The sequence below is a fragment of the Sabethes cyaneus genome, chromosome 3, assembly GCF_943734655.1.
Source record: "Sabethes cyaneus chromosome 3, idSabCyanKW18_F2, whole genome shotgun sequence".
Classification (NCBI taxonomy): domain Eukaryota; kingdom Metazoa; phylum Arthropoda; class Insecta; order Diptera; family Culicidae; genus Sabethes; species Sabethes cyaneus.
Window position 1 is genome coordinate 214190303 of NC_071355.1, and position 13414 is coordinate 214203716.

Below are 13414 nucleotides of genomic sequence, written 5' to 3' on the forward strand. Positions count from 1 at the left end.
TTTGTCGTAAATGAAATTTACATCTCTTTCTTCGCGCAGATATCAATAGGTTGTCAACTCTCGCGCAACATGTGAAAAGGGCCTATGTGCAAATGATGGACTCTCTTTGTGTCTCCTCTCTTGCGTTTACCACGGCGACATGAATGCATTCCAATGCAATTTTTCGTTACCAATAGCTAGCAAATAACGCCAGCAACCGTTTCATGCAGAATTAATCCGTTCAAGTACATTTGCATCGTCGTGATAAGCGGAAGAGAGGAGACACAAAAAGAATCTCTCATTTGCACATAGGCCCTTTTACTGTTAAGTGGTCATAAAAATAAATTTATGTGTGCACTTTAATTTTACACTTTGAAGATTTAAAAGGACTGGATTAAAAGACTAGACGAATTTTTGCTTAAACTTTGCTTATTCTTTACCTTATGCTGCACCCTGAGTGTACTTAAGAAACTTCAATGAAGATCGAGTTCATTCCAAATGTGCCAACGTGGTGGCAGAGTTGCATAGTACCTTTCGGGAGATGTAGGTGTTTATGGTTATGGTTCAATATTTTGCACGATAAACCTTATCTAGAATTTTAATGTTTCAAATGGAATGTTTTTCAGATGCGATGATTAATTTAAAATACGAATCGCGAATTGATAATTTAGTAACACTATTCATACTATGTGCGAAATTTATAGTAAAGTTATAGTAAAGTGCTGCACTGCTGATATTTAAAATTTGTAGACTTTTGCCATTAGGTCGTTCACAACTACTTCGAATATTTTTCAATAGAAATATTTTCTTCAATTATACGGATTAGTGCTAATGTAAGAATTGGTATAAATCTTAAGTAGTTACGGCCCCGTAGATGGATAACAACCTGCCCGAAACCGGTCGGAAAATAGGTAATTTATACTTATTGTAAGAACGCAAAGTAAAGCGTCCTAACTGCTTAAGAAACATGTCCCTCAATTTAGTTCAGTAATGTTTTGCTACAAAATGGATCCTCAAACCTCAGCATTCATTCAGTTCTCGAACGACAAGTCGGATTTGTCTTGCGTTGCCGTTTAATCGTTGCTTACAGAATGGAGGCACCCCTTGGACAACAGCGCTCGAGGCTGCTCGATGCTGGCTGGTTGGCTGGTGCGAATAAACGCCGCAAGGCTTCAGCAAAACCTGCTCTCTGTTTGTAGGAACCTACAAACTATTGCGGCTGGTGCGGTTGCTGCTGCTGCTGAGTTGTTTTAAGCTGCTGCTGCTGCTAAGCTGCTGAGTTTGTGTGAATATTAAATTTTGTAATCGTGTGCATTCGTTCGCTTGCGTTGTGACTCCCACGCCAAGAAGTAGAAAAAAATGTAAATAAGCGAATCGGCTTTGAGCAGCGGGGAACTCGCAGCAAAGCAACAGCAGCGTTGTGCAGTGCATGGGATGATGGGTGGTGGGGTGGTGGACGGTGCTACACGACGCGGAGTAGAAGGGATTTGATTAATGTGATTAATAATGGTTTTCAGTTTCTTTCAAGTCAGGTCTGCAAGTCTGTCCATTTATTTGGTTATACTGCTGGGACTAATACATGTGTACATTGAATAAGTGTATGTTTTGTTTGTAGCTTGGAGTTTAGCGCCACAGGTCGTTTGTATTTGAGGAAGGCTATGTTTACGAATAATGAGAATGTTACAACAGTTTGTAAAAATGTCACTCATCAGTTGGGGATTAAAGTATTAAAACTGGACTGAATAATTTTACAATTTCATTCCTTTTTCTAGCAGCAGCTACCTTTCTACAATCGACAGGTCGATTCTGATGATATCACCTACTACAGTCGTGCGCGATCAACGGGTTCTTCTTCGATAATTATGCTGCAGTTACTTTTGCTTGCAGTTTGTCATTGAAGAAGAATCGTTGCATGGGCGATCCTGTTTCTCTAATGGTGGAAAACTACAAGTGATCTGCTATTATGTTACTCATTGCTCAATCTACCTCGCTAATCTCAACCTACAAAATTCGTTACTTTTCTATGATTCCTATGCGAATGAGTAAGCTATAAAAATGTGCCAAAATCTAAATGTGAGCCTGAATTCAGCTATTTTACTCTGCTTCCAACCATCGCTGGCTGGGCACAAACTTCTCACCAAGATCCCCTACCCCTACCGACCCCCTTCGGTTAGTCCCCTTTGGTTAGTCCCCTTTGGTGAGAAAGCTTGGACAACTTTGATTATGTTTGAACTACGGTGCGAAAGCCCACCCGAACCCGCCATAAACCGTTAAATCTTGCGACAGCGCCTTCCGGTTGCGTTTCGACGGTTTGGCAGCTCGCTAGCCTTTCGCCAGCGACCCCCAAAGCCTTTTGTCTTTTCGCGAATGTCTCTAAAACCAACATCATCGTCGGCATAATATATTTTTATTGCTGTTGGTCAAATGGGAGCGGAAAATTGAGTACAATTGTGACGAATGGTCGAATTGGGTACTAACGATAATTTTAATCAGTGGTTGAAAATTATTTCAGCCTGCCTCTAATTTGCATTAGAGTAAACTCAATTTGCTGTTAAAAATATTAGTTTACGTTACACACGCACACAATTCAGAATGAAGTTATTTGGCAACCCAATACCCGAAAAAATAGTACTTATGAAACATTAGCGAGCCTTTTTTGTGTTCATTCAAATATGTATCCCACACGTACCGTTTGTTACACCATTGTAATCACCATCATCGCGAACAGCACCACCACCTCCCGAAAAGTAAAAGTTCAACGATCTCTTTCCACGAGCCCACGGTCCAGTCCGGTCCGGTTCTGGACCGATTGTTCATAGTTATGTGCCCATCAGCACTGTTGTGTTGTGCTAACCGGGCAGAATAATCCGTTCCCCAGTCTCACCTCACCGTGTATGCTTCCAAAACACGTTCGGATGCCCGCAGCAGCAGCACACATATAATTCTCCCAAATTCATTTTTAAGTTCTTTCATTGGGGCGAAGTATTTCATTCAACAGAACTAAGCCAACTTGCAGACCCGCGCGCGGTCTGCTCCCTGCTCCCTGCGGATTGAGCTTTAGATCATCATCAAACTTTTTTTTTCTCGTCTCCCTAATTTCCGCGTTTATCCTATTCTCGAAAATTCATACGGCAGGGCACGGTGTGGCGCGCGGTGCGCACGATATTATTCGCTGTGGCCTCCCGAGATCCAATCCACCGCTAGGAAATCAACACTCTTCTATTCCCTCACACTCTCGCAGATAAAGAGTAGCAGAAGAATGGACGATGCTGATGAAATTGTTGTCTTAGGTGAATGAGCCACGATGCACGGGTAATAAGAGGCGAACATTTTCTGTTCTCGCAATCTCGTAAAACCACTAAAACTAATGAAACACAAAATCAGCTTGATGAAGCGATTCAACAACTCGAGACACGCACTTGGGATTACAGAGCCAAACAGCCGAGCTCAGCTCGGGAAGACGAAGTGGAAACAAGCTGAAATTAATTACTTCACTTTTAACTTCATTCCTTAGACGGACCCCGGGAACAGTGTGGTGGCGAGCAACGAAGTGTCGATCGTAATGTGGTGTGCTCGTTGTACACTTCGATTGAACTCTCTGACAACCTCTCTCGGATGATGAACGCATCCAGAACTGCACCGCTGCTTCCCATGAAGGGTTTTCTTTAATTTCCCATCAATACCCGACGCGTGATAGGATGATGGGAGTTCAGTGGCATTTCGTAGATCATACAGAGTAACCAGCGAAAGAGTATCATTGACTACAGTGTAGAACTTTCAACAACCGGGCCACCCTACGCAGCAATGCTATGCCATCCATCGACAAATGCATTTCTCCGTGACATACTTCTCTACCGGAGGCCATTCGGGTGTTTGTCTCCAAACGGGGAACAAAAGATCGGGCCTCGGGCTGAGACAGCTTTCTTGTGAATGCACCGCAGTGTCAGTCCAAGCAAAACGCGCTGGCCCGTTGAATACAATCAATTAAACCAATTAAAAACGAATTGTTCGATTGAGTCAGAAACAGCTGCGCAAGTGTCTTGTGGGAAATGCAACACCACCAGTGCATTTGATTACTTTAACAGAAGAAAAAAAGAAGCAGTTTAGTTTTTAGTTACAGTTCTTCTAGCTCTAGAATGTGGAGTGTTTGAGGACCGCCGAAATCGGCATCACTAAATCTGTCACTCCGTGAAAGTGGCCATAAATCAGATGACTTGCATGTTTCATAACCGGAACGGATCACGTTGATGGATATCGGTTTTATTGATCATAAAGCAAGAACTAACATTGCCGTCGTAGAACAATTAAATGCTTTCGTCAGGCGTGAACTTTTCAAACTTTAGTGCACTTGTGGCAATTGATTGTTGTTTGAGCGTTGCTGGACCTATATAAAGAGTTGGGTTTATTATTTCATTAATGAAACTGTAAACTTTTTAGTCACACTTTAGCTGACTAATCAAGTTAGCGTATAATTGAATAGACGCTAAGTCAGCTGTGCCGGAGCCAACTTCACAGGGACTGGTCAAGTTCAATTGAGCTATTCTTCAATTTATTGCTCCCCATTAACTAGAGATTTTGTTTATTGTACATAATTTTCCAGCGTAAAAAATTGAACTAATCCTCACTTCTTTTAGCAGAGATAAAAAGCTGAAACTTTGAGGAAAGTTGTCTTAAATCAGCTAAAAAGAAACCGCAGCAATGAATTTTTAATGTAGTTCCTATGTCCTCATACCGTGAAAATGCTAGCGCATGGACTCCAAACCTCGACTTGGACCCCAAACCTAGCCTGCTCTAATATCAAGAGCAAAGTTCGTTGCATTTTCGCAACAAAGTGAATCTCTCATTGTTACTTAGGTCCTATTGAAAATTTATGCGAGAATTGATCGTGATTGAAAATTCATAATAAATGGACTACTTTTTACTAATTTTGACCTTGTGCTTCATACTTTTCATATTTTACTTTTTACTTTATACTTTTTACTTTATACTTTTTACTTTTTACTTTTTACTTTTTACTTTTTACTTTTTACATTTTACTTTTTACTTTTTACTTTTTACTTTTTACTTTTTACTTTTTACTTTTTACTTTTTACTTTTTACTTTTTACTTTTTACTTTTTACTTTTTACTTTTTACTTTTTACTTTTTACTTTTTACTTTTTACGTTTTACTTTTTACTTTTTACTTTTTACTTTTTACTTTTTACTTTTTACTTTTTACTTTTTACTTTTTACTTTTTACTTTTTACTTTTTACTTTTTACTTTTTACTTTTTACTTTTTACTTTTTACTTTTTACTTTTTACTTTTTACTTTTTACTTTTTACTTTTTACTTTTTACTTTTTACTTTTTACTTTTTACTTTTTACTTTTTACTTTTTACTTTTTACTTTTTACTTTTTACTTTTTACTTTTTACTTTTTACTTTTTACTTTTTACTTTTTACTTTTTACTTTTTACTTTTTACTTTTTACTTTTTACTTTTTACTTTTTACTTTTTACTTTTTACTTTTTACTTTTTACTTTTTACTTTTTACTTTTTACTTTTTACTTTTTACTTTTTACTTTTTACTTTTTACTTTTTACTTTATACTTTTTACTTTTTACTTTTTACTTTTTACTTTTTACTTCTTACTTTTTACTTTTTACTTTTTACTTTTTACTTTTTACTTTTTACTTTTTACTTTTTACTTCGTACTTTTTACTCTTTAAATTTTTAAAAATCGGCCAAAGCACAGCGGCCGTAGAAGTGTGCGCCGCCGCGTCGCCGCCGCCCGCACTTTTGCACGCGCCGCCGCTGCCGATGATTTAGAACCGGCGCGCCGCCTAGGTCCTTTTTCCCACGCCGCCGAAGTCATTTAACTAGCCCAACATTGACAAAAATGCGGGTCAAAATGTTGACAGCACATAGTAAACCCGTTTTGTGAATTCATTCTTATAATGTACCTTTAATCTAGATTCAATTAAACTGCCGTGTTGCTTTACCCTGAGCTCCAACTGAGAGCGAATCAAAAAGACCTAACGTAAACGAACTTTAGCATGACGTTTTCTGTCAAACTTTTGTCTTGCTTCCCGGTGTTCGTTTCTTTTCAAGGAGACATAAGCGACCACAATTTTTGAAAAAGTCAAATGTTTCATTTCAGATTTTGATTCTGCAGTCTTTTTCGTTTATTTTGATGCTAATTTTGTAATGATGCGACCACAAGAAGTGACCGAGAAATGATCAAACACATAACATTCCTTTGCGGCGTTGAACAACCTCGCTGGAATAAAACGCCGCTCCTGTAAAAACACGATTTTCAAGCTTTATGTACCTTTCTCTCAGAAACTACATAACGTATTGAACCAAATTTTTTTGGTTTTATTGTTCGAAGCTTGGCAAAGACTTTTATTACTTTTGAGCTTTGTAAACTAATCACAGCTTGAGAAAAAGGGAAAAGAATATTTTTTACATTTGACCAGGCAAAGGACTGGCCACTTTGTCGGTGGATACGGAATTTACTCGGTCATTGAGGCTCAAGTACATGATTTGACTTTCATCGTGCCTGTCTTTGAATTCTAATGTGATTTGTAGTGTCACTTAATACGTTTGATTAATTTCAAATTGCGTCCATTTTCATATTCCGTATTTACTGAAAATTGCTCTGGCCATATATTCGGAACTGATTAGCCGAATCCAACCATAATCAATAGCGACATATTGGACATTATTGCTTTTCATTTCGCGATTGTAAACTGACTGGTGCCAAAATTAGGTACCGGTCTTACCCCCATACTGATTTCCAGTATTGCAAGCCCGCACTCGTATGATCTAATTTTCTCACACGCGCGTTTTAGTTCTAACGAACACGCCGGCATGAGTATCTCCTACGGACTCGTGCTCGCTTTTTCATGCACTGCGACAAGTTTTCGCGAGTGTGTCGCTCGTCATTGCCATCCAAGCAGCTGACACCGATCACTCGCGAGGGCTCGCAGTCTTATCCGCGTGTGTAAGTGAGGGCTGAGGGCGTAAGGTGAACAAAAAAGAAAAATATGTAAAATGAGTATCCATATATCCTAGTATGCCGTTAGCCCGCACGGCCTGTTGGCTTCTCACAAGTTGTTGGCTTTGAAAAGCGGGCTGTGCATAAAGACACTTCGAGGCAGTGCGCTCGCTAGTAAGTGGGTAGCAGGATGTATGCACGCAGCATCGGTGGTTACTTATCGTACGCTTGCGTCAGTTGCGTAAGCGCTTGATACTGCTTATAGTCGCTCGCAAGAGACTGGGCATACTTAATTTAAAAAAAAACACATTGGCACAAAACTGAAATTCAAGTTCGATCTCTAGCAATCGCACGTTCATATGTATGGCATAAAATCGAAAGATGGGGTGCGTATCCCAATCTTCTCTGCCTTTTACGTGCTAGTGCCAACCATATCGCGTATTCGCAAACATAAAAATAAAAAAATAATTCAAAGGTTTAAGGGTCTTAAAAAATTAAAATAAGCATTATTAAAATTTGTTTTAACCTATATACAACGGATAGAGACAGTCCAAAAAAAGTTTGTTCGTTTTGCATTGCGGTACTTGAGGTGCAATGGAGATGAACTACCGCCGTATCACGACCTATGCTCTTTAGTCAACATTGACACAATCCACTGCAGACATAAGATTGCCGACATAGTGTTCTTCACAAACATCCTATCTGGACGAGCCGACAGTCAAATGCTTGCTTCAAGGTTGCACTTCAATCACAGCCAAGTTGCACTTCGGAACACCCGGGTGTTTAATCCACCTCATCGAAACAGGAATTACTCCCAGCATGAGCCAACGTGCCGTTTCATGAAAGCTTTCAACGATCTACAGCATATAGTTAATGTTACCATGGCACCAGCGAATATTAAAAATAGGCTTAGCTTGTATTTTAGGGGACAGTTGCATCCCATTTGAGTGTTTTTAATAGTTAATGTTCATAGTTATTAAGTACTTTTTTATTGGAAAACGGGCTTGAAGCCTAAACCTTAATTGAGCAAATAAATAAATAGTTTTACTTGTCAACTTTAGTTCGATTTTTAAAAAGATTTGGCTCAAACTTATACGAAATGAGGTAATTCAACGGTGTAAAATACTCGCACGCCGATGCACGCCACCGCCGCCGCCACCGATAGTAACGAACGGCGTCACGCCGGCGACGCCCCCGCCGTCGAATAAACATGATTCCTGCGCCGCCGCTGCCGATATTCTGACCGGCGCACACCTCTAAGCGGCCGTTACAAAACAAATCTCGGGTACTTTTTCATTTCGACGTAAGTGACAATGAGAGATTCTCTTCATGTCTCCTCTCTTCCGCTTTTTACGGCGATACTAATCCAGTGAAAAGAAAATTTTCAAAACATTTGGCTAGCTAGTGATTCCAGCAACCGATTCATGCAAAACTGATGTGTTAAATTGCATTAATATCACCGTACAAAGCGGAAGAGAGGAGACACGAAGAGAATCTCTCATTGTCACTAATACGTCGAAATGAAAAAGTACCCGCGAAATATTTTTTTATAAAAATGTAAGCAAATAGCTTATTTTTGGCGGAATCCAGAGATATAAACTTTTACATCTCTTCAAGTCGAGAAATTGTGGCGGCCATCTTGGATTCAACCGCCATATTGGAATTTATCATGAAATCACCTTTTTTGCCATAAGAGCACCAATTCATTTCAATTTGAAGCTCACCATTGGAAAGTTGAGAAAAATAAACGGACGAGGGATCCACCGTTATGAGGTATTGAAAGTTTAATTCTCATTTTTTAACTATTTTCAACCAATAAAGTACAAAAGTTCCAATATTTGAAGACCACGTGTCAGTACTCTAACAACACATATGTTATAAAACAGTTGCAGCGGCTAATATGTGACTTTTTTAGGTCATAAATAAGTCACCTCAACTAAATATGATTGAACGAGAATTACTCCAATAAAAATTGTAAAGATTTTCCAGCGAATCTTTTTTGTTTTGACTTCTATATGATTCCTTCTATACGATTTCATATAAGTCGCTTTCTGATAGGACCTTTTATGACCTACCGAAATTTAAATGTTAATTTTTTACTTACTGCATTGCAATAATAGAAACAGAAATTATCCTGTTAGTCTTACCTGCAAAGAAAGAAAAAAATAGTAGACTTTGTTAGGTACACACACTCATTTAAAACATAACATAATTGAATCGTTTGTTTGAGAAACCCCACAAACGCCATTTTTAAGAAAATTGACTTTTTAACAGTTTTCGAATCCTTGAGGAGATCCACACCTTCCCTCAAAATTCCAGAAAAAGTTAGTTCCACGAACCCCTTTTAATTGGGGTTGCAAATATCCGTTTGTTTGAGAAACCCCAAATATCCATGTTTCCGATAATCACCTAGAGCGGCGCTGCGATCGGTACAAAATTATCATTCAATATTTACGTGCAGCGTTGTAAGCAGCATTCGAAAAACAATTCAATAGTATAAAAATGTCTTCGGAATCGAAAAATTACGAGTTGGACACAGTCAAAAAGAAGAAACATAGTGTTCGGCGGACTACAGAATACAAGGCGGAAGCTATTAAAGTAAAAGAACGGCGTATAAAATTGAAAAGAAAAGGATGTTTTAGCTGAAAAAGTTCAAGCTGATTGCAAATGCAGATAAGCTTGGATCAGTTAGTCAACAAGATAAACGTAAATAAACCGAACCTGTAATCTAGATACAGTGAAAACTGAAGCAATCTCGTTCCAGAAATCGACAGACTAAACTATCCATGCGTTTCTCACAAAAGCAGTAACCCACCATTTACTATACAATGTTAATAATAGCACAATATATAAATAAAAGGTTTAATCTTCTATTTATCTTTTTTGTTAACTCGTTGCTTTTCCTAATGTGAGTAATTCCGAGTAACTGTAAAATCAATAGTTTATCCGTTCGAAGTATTTAAGGTGCTGTTCACGTATCTCCATTTCCTTTTGGTATAACGTAATTTGAGAACAGACCCTTATTCTCAGATTCTGTTCCATTATCATAGTACGGTTGTTATCCAAGATCTTCTTCAGAAAATATTTATTTTCTGGTTATAACATCTTTAATTACTACTGGCAAAGTATCAAGGTGAATTCGACGTGAATTCGTGTTACTCTGGTCCATTTGTGCAATTCAAAAACCGCCGTTATTCCATTTACCTTTTATTTTTTAATAGGTAAATGCAAACCATGATAAAAATTTCGATTAAAAAAGAACAAAACTTTTTCTAAAACTGGTATTATTTTACTTCAAAATTTTTAATAAATAATATATAGCGCCTGTCCCCTCTTCTTCTTCTTAGCGGTACGTACTTTTTTAACATCCTCAGTGATATATAGTAGCAAATTACATACTATGAGCATGAAAAGATTACAAGTTTGAATAGAAACGGCCTAAAACTACTTAAGTGCACCGTCAATTTCTCGTTTGTTTGAGAAACCCCAAATATCCATCAACTTTAAAGCCTTGTAATTTCAGCTAGAATTATTATTTTGATCAAAAGATAAGTCTACATAATGTATTTTAGATATTATCATAGAACCTCATACCACAAAATATAAGGATTGGTTCAAAATATTGAGAAAACCAGTTTTTTGTTGTTTTCCAACAATAGTGTCGAGTGGACTTGTGGGGTTTCTCAAACAAACGATTCAATTCATTTCCTTAACCCCTCTAAGGTCTACATCATTTTTTGCACCGCAAAATTCACTAAGATGGTCGTAACTTATTTATCTCTCAATATTTTTTCACCAAATTTGGGGGAATTCCCGAAAATCTTTTCTATTTTCATAATATCTATAGATAATTGCCATATGTCTTATGGCCCCGGAGTTATTGCGGAGTTCCTTGGGGGACCGTGAAATGTTTTTTTTTTAGATAAAGTTGCCAAATAGTTAAAGTTTGTTTGAAATCTGTTGTTTTTTTGAACCGTGGTTGTATCAGTTACTGCGACTGTGGTTGTATCAGTTACTTTGCCGCAGTTACGAGCCATGGAACGCACCATCCGGATCCGCGGGGACACTTTGACTCCGGAACCGGTTCCTATCAAGGGACATTTCAGCATCAGTAAAGTATGCCGTGTCGCATATCAAACTACTTCAGCATTCGACAAGATAGCGATTGGCGACCATCTCATGTTTCTCAGAGGTCATATGACCGGTTCCGGCCCCGGGAAGGGTTTCTTTTCTGCTTCAAGCACGGAACGGATTTCGAAGGAACTTGTCCCGGACCTGGAAGCGACACATTCGACCTCTGAAAGACATGAGATGATTGCCAATCACTATTTTGTCGAGTGCTGATGTTTTTTTGATATGCGACACGACATACTTTACTGATGCTGAAATGTCCCCTGATAGGAACCGGTTCCGGATTCAAAGTGTCCTACCGGATCCGGATGGTGCGCACCATGGCTCGTAACTGCGGCAAAGTAACTGAGATGTCCACAGTCGATGATATGGTTACAAAAATCAACAGATTCTAACAAATTTTAACTATTTGGTAACTTTATCTAAAAAAGCCATGTCACGGTCCCCTAAGGAACTCCGGAATAACTCCGGGGCCGTAAGACATATGGCCATTGTCAATAGATATTATGAAAAGAGAAAAGATTATTGGGAAATCCCCCAATTTTGGTAAAAAAATATTGAAAGATAAAAAAGTTACGACCATTTTAGTGAATTTTGCGGTGCTAAAAATGATGTAGACCTTAGAGGGGTTAAACGTCAACTGTAACTTTCAGTAAAAGGTAGTACATTATTAGCTTTATTTTCCATATTGCGTCTTCGCGGTATCGCTTGAAGTAGATCCGATTATATTCTTGTGGTGACGATAAAACTAGCGCTTTAAAACCCTATTTGAGAAATTATTGATCACCGAACGTTCAACACAATAAGTCAATTGTATCGGTCGCAGCGTGGCATGTTGCACCGCCTTGTTGAAAGAAAAACATGTTGCGACAGTGCTGATCATTGACCGCAAAAGTACTGCCTTCATGATTTTTTAAAACGGATTTATGATGCCACCAGACCATGGAAACACACGCTGGTTCGCCTCTTCACCAAACCGTTAATTTTGCAGGCTGTAATGATAATTGATGAGCCACCCTCGGATTTAATTCCCATCAAAAAGAACAATTTTTTAAGTTTACATTACGAGCCTTGTTCAAAAAATGATTTTTCGATGCAAGTCGGGGTCGATTTCTATTAACCAATTTGGATATTCAAGACGCAAACGATGATCAGCACGCTTTTGGTCTTGTGCTACTTGTTGGCCATCTTCAGCTCAACAATTTGTTCAGATATCTTGTATGGATGTTGACGAAAATCCAATCGCAAAGTACGTTTAACATTATTATCATTAAATACCTAACTGAAATATGAATTTAGGAGACTCATAAATAGAAATTAGGCCATTGCAAAACGTTCTCAAAGTTTTTGTCACCAGCCCCCTTCCACCCCTTGGAAATTGGCTTGAAAAAATGGGGGGCAGAAAAATAATTTGTAGGATGTGAGTTAAATTTTTTTTATAAAATCAATTGTCTGTGGGCTCTACAGTCTGAAAAACTCGAAAAATTAGCGTACAAGTTGAGTTAACGCTTCTGGCACGAAACAAAAATAGATATTCGTACAATGGAATTTCCGAAAATCTTCCAAAAAAAATTTCCTTCGTTTTTGTCTTTTTTTCGTAGATTTTTGCATAGAAAATAATAACGTATAGGCTAACCAACGTATTTTGGACCCCCTCAACAGCTGTACATAATTTGGACACTTACAGCAAAATTAAGTGTCCAAATTATGTACAGCTGCTGATGGGGTCCAAAATAGGTTGGTTACCCTATATTATAAGCAAGAATATATTCGGTTTTCAAGTTTAAACTTTAAATAAAATTGCTTAAATCCAAGTTTTTTTTTGCTCGATTAAAAAATTCACTTTGTTTTTTTTCGCCCCCCCCCCCCCTTCAGCGCTCGAACACCGGAGGGACAAAAAGTTTATAAAATATTTGTAATGGCCTTACTTAAGTTAACTAAGGTGTCCAGAAGACTATTACGTCGGCATAATTGTTAAGATTAGGGCACGTCAGCCGCAGAAGATTAAGGACGTAAGTGTGACTTGACTATTAAGATGGATCTGTTGAAAGACGTAATTGTTTTTAATTTTTAATTTATTTTTCATTTGTTTGAAGGTAATGCAAAATGTAAATTATAATGTGATATGAGACCAGTGTAATTGTCGATCTTCTCACAGATAACACAGTAGGTAGCTACTTGAATAACAAATGATGATGGAAATTTTATTATCAAAGGAAAACTCGCGCTTCTTCCGCTACAAAAACAACTGTCAAGACTTTGCTGTGTTGATGTTAGTACCTCGCCAGTTAACTTTGTTCCCTTATTATGGTATAACAATTATT

The 13414-nt window shown here is 38.1% G+C and overlaps 1 protein-coding gene across 1 annotated transcript in view; it reads right to left on the reverse strand.

Moving 5' to 3' along the window:
• LOC128744643 (epidermal growth factor receptor) overlaps positions 1–13414 on the reverse strand; it is a 232600-nt gene that overhangs the window by 182872 nt on the left and 36314 nt on the right. The gene's annotated exons all lie outside the window — the stretch shown is intronic.